Genomic DNA, 7,992 nt, shown 5'->3' with positions numbered 1-7,992 from the left:
ATATGACGCAGTGCCCTATGCACCATTGGGGTGCGGATAAGGGTTTAATTATTATTATTATTAAAATATTCGTTAATTGAATTCTTATGTAGGTACGCAATAATGTGGCATAATTTACAAAATATAACATTAATTATTTAAACATAAATATTTTTAAATTGTAACGAATCCGTGATAGTAAATAAATCATCTTGAGTCAAATTACAAACTAACCGGATTGATTTTACAATTTGTTTTATGAAACGGACAAAGAATTAGATAATTAGTTTTCCGATTTGGAGCACAATGATGAAAATATTTCGTCAAATTAGGTATACGTGATTTTCGTCGTACCTGCTATTCTCATTGCTTACTTTCATGGCAAAACCTTGAATTTTCCGTTATGACACAAAAAAAGTAAATAGACACTCAACACTAATTGATAAATTATGATATTACATTAATTATTATAATACAGATATATTTTGAGAACATGATGAAATAAATATTACAAAAAGTAGAAAAAATTACATGATTTACGCTTTGTTAAATTATAAAGGCCATTTTTGTGGAACTATTTTTCATGATTAATATTAACCTCAAAATTTGCTCATTATTAGTACTAAAGCATGCTATTATTGAGCAATTGCTACGTAGTAGCAAGTGTGTACGTAATTTGCTGGAAATAACTATTCGCTTTTCGAGCATGCTTAAAATTCGATCCATTTTTTACTGCTACCTGCTCGCGGGTGAGAGTAGTGCCTGAACAGGTGTGGACGAGGCATGCTTCAAGCGAATCAATTATATACAGCTAGAGAGTATGCTCGTCTTAAGCATGCTCAATTAGTAGGATGTGTATCTGTACCTTAACGTTTTCATTATTATTGTTACCAGCAACTCAGCGAACACACAACATAATGTTTCTGTCATTTTACAAGACATAACAGTAATATACTCGTATGCATACGTATGAATACTATTATCGGATCGATAAATATATCAAACTATTATTTTATTTATTGTTTCGGCATTAACTTTGTGGTAAGACATGTTACAATGATTAAAGAAAACACTTCGTTTTTTACCACTTGAGTTTTATTATAGACTACATGTTTCAGAAGTTAAACTTCCATCATTCAGGTCTGAATATTATACAGACCTGAATGATGGAAGTTTAACTTCTGAAACATGTAGTCTATAACAAAACTCAAGTGGTAAAAAACGAAGTGTTTTCTTTAATCATTCAAACTATTATTGTTTTTGAAGATATTTATGTCTATTACTCTAATAGTCATCTTGAAAATGCAACTACATACTTCAGCTTATATCACATATTTAACCAATATTATAGTGTAATATTTTACGAATGAGGGCAGATGACATTATTGTATTACCTAATTATACTCGTATATAGTCCCGAATATATTCAAATAATTTTTAAGGAACATGTAATACAGTTTAAATTAAAGTCCTGTATGCGCTAAATCGTAATGAAGTTCACTGATATAATCGGTTTATGTCAGCTATTTGCAAATATTTGAGCAAGTCCTAAAACCAGGGTTTTTTTTTAACAAAAAAGGTTCCGGAACTCACTTCATGTCAAGTTTTTTACCAAAAAAATATATTCAAATATCATTTAAATAATCATTAGAATACCATATTTTATCATTTTTATAAATTATATAAATATATACTGTAATTACGTAAGCGCAAACATTGATTCGTCTAATTGATTTTGAAAATTATATATTTATATATATATATATATATATATATATATATATATATATATATATATATATATATATATATATATATATATATGTATATATATATGTGTGTATATATATATATATATATATATATATATATATATATATATATATATATATATATATATATATATATATATATATATATATATATATATATATATATTATCCGCGAAAAAATGTGCCGTAACGCCAGGTTACATGAAACAAAAGCCCTATTCTAAAACTATACGAATTATAAGGATTTTTTACATCTTAATAATGAGTTATAAATAAATTTTCCAAAATTAAATATTAATATATCAGAAATCGAATATATCTAGTACTATTCCTTGTTAAATATCCCTTTTTAAAATTTTACCTAGAAAAACATATAATACTTTTTTTTAAGGTAGTTTAAAATTGAGATAAGCGCGCAGGACCGGCGTAGCGTAAATAAGGGGTCTAATAATGAACTACGGTGGTCATCACTGCTTAGATTCATTGAACCCTGGAACCAATTTCGAACAAAGGATTTGGGCCTTCGAAATGAGTGTGGCGGCACAAGGATTATTCATCTCGAGGAAAACATTGAGGAATTTCTGAGATAGCTATCTATATACCGTACAATTTGTTCTAAGTGTATACTTGATACACAATTAATAATTAATAGGTACGTACCCTACGTACAACCAATAATAACGACATACGAAATACCTAAACGATATTAAAATACCTATGTATAATTAATGTTTATATAAGAAGAAGTAAGTATGTATAAGTGTGTAAGTATATATAAACATATCTGATATCGACAGGTATTACTTGTCATTTCCACGTCTTGTCTGATGGCTCTCAATGTTCGATGTATTGAAAAAAAGAAATTTTATTTTTTCATCGAATTTTCAGAAAAAAAAAAATTATTAAAATATTTTTTAAATATATTTTTCATGAACTTACATTTTTGCATTTAACAAACTTTTATGTTACAAAAGTTTGTTAAATGAAAAAAATGCCCAAATCTCTTTTCTTGCTTATACTTTTCGGTATTTTTTTTATGTTCAGAATTTTTGAATACGCTGTACAGCTATGAATTAAACGTCCAGTAAATATTATAGGTGTACCAGATTTAGAACGTCTACGTCTATCTTGCTCCATACGAACACTCACCAAAATATAAGTGATGAACCGTCAGAACACTAGAATACTCACCAAAATGTTATTAATGCACAATCAGAACACTAGAACACTCATCAAAATATAAATAATGCACTATCAGAACACTAGAACACTCACCAAAATATTAGTGATGCACTGTCAGAACACTAGAACACTCATGAAATTACTAGTAATATGTACAAAATTTAACATTCATTGTTGGCATGTATAAAGTATGACTATCCGCTACAAATATTGAATCAACAGAGTGATACAATATAATTATTTGTACTAGAAAAATAGAAGAACAATAGCATTCATAATATTGTGTGTAAGCAATATATTAGAACATATTTCTTTGGTGTCTGACACACACATTAATATTTTTATACATGTTTGACAAGCTCAAATAATATTTCAAAACACTGAAATAGAGCGTGGCTGTCACAAATAGTTTCTATGTATTTTCGCTTTTGTTATAGTTTCCTCTAATTGAGTGAGAATTGAGCAATAACGATTGTTGATGCCATATCATTATCAAATCATCATGTGATGTAATGGATTTATTCTTCTGCTAAAATAATTGAAGTCGGTATTTCGAAAATGATGTCATCTATCGCTCACTCCTTTCAACAACGTCATATATCATAAATCGTTCATTTTCAATTGTGCATGTTTTTGGAATGCCCGGAAAATGTACTATATTACTATATACTAAAAAATGTAACAACAAAAGCGGCATATTTTTAACTTAATATTTACCCGCTACAGGGTAGAAAGTGTTGTTTTTGCATTTTGACGAAAAGGTATTAATTTATTTAATGTTTTTTTAAATATACTTAATATTATTCAAACGGAGAAAAAACATTCAGGTTATACCTAAAAAGATCTGTTGCACCGTAAAAAGTTCATTTAGTGGTTTGATATTTATTTTTAATACATTTCATTATATTTTTAAACTTTAAAAACGATCCCTTGAAAAATCAAGTTTTTGATACATGACGTTGTTGAAAGAAATGAGGGATATGGACTCGTGCATTTTAACTAAATAAATACCTATATAAATTTTTACAAGCAATATTGTTTTTCATGACTAAATATAAAGAATTAAATATAAAGAGTTTTTTTATGCATAAATGGTGTTCTCAGAACAAAATCAATTACGTAAAATGTTACCTGAATAAAGAGAAAATTTAGTTGCAACTTAACGAATGATGGGCCTTAAAAAATTAATACATATTCAAATTGCTTATTACGTCCTAAGATTTTTTTTCGTAAGTGCGTTTTCCCCATTTTTGTAGAACTTAAGTGGGTTTTTTTATATTTCAGTCAATATGATCTGTCTCGCGTTCCTGGTTCTTGAATCTATGAGTGCAATATATTTGAAAAAGTATAGGTGACGCTAGTTATGATGTTCAAGGTGAAGGACATAATTGCTATACCGATAAAGAAATAAAGGAGAAAGAGTAGATATAGATTTAATTATAATTAGGAAAAGGAGTATTGTAGTAGTGGCTAAGGCATTTGAGGTGCAAAGCCGTACGTATAAGCTACCATCAAAATATGCGAGTCCCTCGATAATAAAGTAATTTTGCTAGATTCTTTCATATGTTCTTTCTGTTTTACTTTATTATCGTATTATCAACATTTTCCTAATAAAACATCTAACTACGCGAGTATTACACTTACATTCCTATAGTGTAATAAAAATCCGAATGTATTTACTTTCGGTAGCCATTAACTTTCAGTTTTATTAGAGTCATAAAATGCACACTTATTTTATATGTGCATACGTATCACGAGTAACAGTAAGTATTATAATATAAGGGGAGATAATAGACTTTATTTACATTTTACTTTTAACAGCCAAATTTTACACACTTGTATTAATTTAGATTGGCAGTGACAGGGAAATTAACCACAGAAGCTCTAAAGCTTAGCAATAAAAAAGTAAGGATCCACATGACACTGCAGACTGAGGAAACACACTCCCCAGTCTGCAGATTTCGTATGGAGGATAACGAAACACTCTATTCCATATTCTCTATAATTGTGACGCAAGCAAACGTTACATCCTTGGAGGACCACTTCTAGACTCCGAGAAGGTGAAGCTCGTACCACCAAGACAGGTCGTGAGCTACACGACTCATGTAGGTCTTGAGAGTGAGCTATGATACAGAGGGAGGTCATAATGAACCTAATATGGTCGCAGTGATATAAGGGATACAAGATACCTTAACCTCATAATAAAATAATAAATAAAATCAAAATAAACAAAAAATTTAAGACAGGGATATTGAAAGCTTTTATGTTAAAATTCACAGTAAAATCGGGATACTATTTTGTTTTACATTTTCTATAAATTTCGCAACATTTTTCATACAAAAAAATCTTTGCAAAAAAAGGTCTGTCAGGAAGCCTAGATGCTTCTGTATTAGATCTAGGAATGCGGTGGGACAGCTTTCAGTAAATACTGAATTTAGCTAGAATACATTTCAGTTAACTTTTTTTTTTTTTCTTTATTTAAAATTCTTTTGCATTACATAAATTAAAACCAAAAAATATTTATAAAAAATAAAAATGAATACAAAAAAAGATCCCACAAAGGCATGGCCTGTGTGTGGGTATACAAAATAAATAGTCATAGTACAGGGTATAAGGGTATAGGTTTCTAAGCATAATTAGTTAATACAAAATACAAAACACAAAATACAAAATACAAACTAATTCTCTATTTTAATAATCACGTTTTGTAAGATAATAAATTAGTATTCCGCGTTCAGCTGAAGCAGACTAAATATTTTCATGTTCACTGAGAATCATTAATTCAATGGGTGTTCCGATTGAAACGTTAAAAGCACATAAATAATTTTAGATTTCTAGAAAAGAAAAGGAAACATTAAGCACAGACACGATACATTTTTTAATTACTTGTTTATTTTTTTATATTTATTAGTTTAAAATAGGACCAGAGGAAAACCGAGGACAACTTGACTTGTTCAAGTATTTAAAATACTTGGAAGGTTAGGAGATGGAATAATCGGCGAATATGTATGCTTGAATGTTGTAGAGGCGAGGATTGCTTGCAAAGACGTGTGGCGCTCTATTCTCTCTGATTACCCTTGCGGAAAGCGTTGTAATGGTTAGTTTGTTAGTTAGTTTTGAATGAGTATACTATAAAATTGTTGTGAATTGACGGTTGGCACATATTTTTTAACGCACAATGTATTTATGACCGCTTCCTCAAGACTGCATGAACTGCTAAATCAATTTTTGTAATGCCTTACTCGCAATAATATAATTTAGTTCGCATGTGACAGCGCTGAGAGCCAGACGTTAGTTACGACCAATTTTTTTAGAATATATACTGGTATATTTTATGTTTTTTGGGATAAATATAATGAAAATATTTATACTTTCATCCTTTTAAGTCCTTTAAATAACTTTTTTCTTTTCAAAACCACAAATTTATTTCGAAGAAAAACTTATTTTTTCAATAAAAAAGCTGTATTTTAAGAAGAAGAAAATCAATTACGTCAAATGTTACCTGGGTTTGAAGAAAATTAAGTTTTGATTTATCGAATACTGGGCCTTAATAATAGAATTATAATGAAGGACAAACGAAAAATGGCATTCTAAAATACATCAAAACTAAATAAATAATTGTTAGAAATCGATGTACCCACCAATGTACTCGTACGTATTAGAATTTCAATGTTGTGTAGAGAACATTTTACGGAAGTTGACACGTTCTCGCATACCTTGCGGTCGATGTGACTGTATGCCGAGTAATTACTAACTTCGTAAGTTGCATATTCCACGGAGCGTCCGACGCGGCTTCTGAGTAAGTACCTGCGTTCACGGATAAAGAAACTGTCTGCGGTTTATCATTTATCATGCATTATAGCCCATTATTATCGGTCGCCGCCTCCGTATCGGCGATCGTGCGCCTGACAACTTTCCTTCATGCGTGATGGGCGTCTCGGCCGAATCAACGGTTCAAGAGGTCTTGTCAATTCGACCTTTACGAATCGTAATTTCATACGATTATTTTCAGCGTAACTAAACAGGGACTGTTAACAGTGTTAACGACTGCTACATCATTCTATTTACTTACAATTCAGTTCCAATGGATTCATTATTTCATTCATTATTTAAATTACAAACTTAACACTGGTAATAACAAGAATTTGCTACAAGAAGGGTAAGAAGTCATAAAATTAGAACAGGAAAAGATGATAAACTCACTAATATGTATGTACATAAGAGGATTTATTGCAAAGAAGCAATATCTCTAACCAACCAAAAAAAGACCAGTGTTAATGTTTTTTCATTAATTTCATCTTCATCCTTCAAACCCTTATCCACACCCGACGGTGCATAGGGCACTGCATCTTGTAAACTTACTAACTCTGAATTCTACCTGTGGCTAATGCAACACCGCTCATCATATACCTACTAAGGTTCCAACTTTATAAGTTTTATAACCTGTCCCTACTTGTGAGTGGGTTTACTCTTTATGTTTAAAGTTAATAAAATTTCATGGAATTCATGAGTAAAAATTCTAGTCAAAACACTCGCTATAGACAAGTGATATTGGCCAATGTTTAAACCTTATATAGATGATTGTAATAAGAGGGAAGATAGTGATTATACTTACATATAAATAACATAAAAATTACTGTCAATTGCAACATGAATGAACAAGTATTTATAATATGTAAATGTTTTTGTAATAATAAATTAATCAAAATAAGTCAAACGAAGGATTTAGGATAAGGTAAAGAGATGTGTGGGAGAGGTAGAGGAACCAAGGAAGAAAGATATGTGAAACTGTAAGGGTTCGGATAATAGATACTAATATTTCAGGCGTTTCATGAAAGTCATCAGAGATTGCATTTTTCAGGCGAAGAAGTAATTCATACGAATAATATAGAAATAAAAATATTTATTTGACTATTCTTTTGATAATTTCAATATTTATTTCAGTTTTTTTATTTATAAAATTAATTAAAAGCAAAGATATCGTAAATCAATGCACTATGCATACAGATTTATTATTTATACTGCACATAAAATATTAATCAAATAATTTCTCAATAAC

The 7,992-nt window shown here is 29.7% G+C and overlaps 1 protein-coding gene across 8 annotated transcripts in view; it reads right to left on the bottom strand.

Annotated features, from left to right (window-relative positions):
• Positions 1-3,080, bottom strand: part of LOC148313975 (uncharacterized) — a 101,516-nt gene extending 98,436 nt beyond the window's left edge. For 4 of the 8 annotated variants that reach the window (XM_088277668.1, XM_088277684.1, XM_088277693.1 and 1 more), the window contains exon 1: positions 2,981-3,080. The gene's annotated coding sequence lies outside the window, so the exon portion shown is untranslated. Of the gene's footprint in view, positions 1-2,900 lie in introns of all 8 variants that reach the window. The other 4 variants (XM_088277702.1, XM_088277660.1, XM_088277676.1 and 1 more) reach the window with 3 other exon arrangements.
• Between the last annotated feature and the right edge of the window lie 4,912 nt (positions 3,081-7,992).

Source organism: Brachycentrus maculatus, unplaced genomic scaffold (genome assembly GCF_059751285.1).
Source record: "Brachycentrus maculatus isolate JH-2025_06_01 unplaced genomic scaffold, ASM5975128v1 h1tg000004l, whole genome shotgun sequence".
Taxonomy (NCBI): Eukaryota; Metazoa; Arthropoda; class Insecta; order Trichoptera; family Brachycentridae; genus Brachycentrus; species Brachycentrus maculatus.
This window is presented reverse-complemented; position numbering and strand designations above follow the sequence as displayed.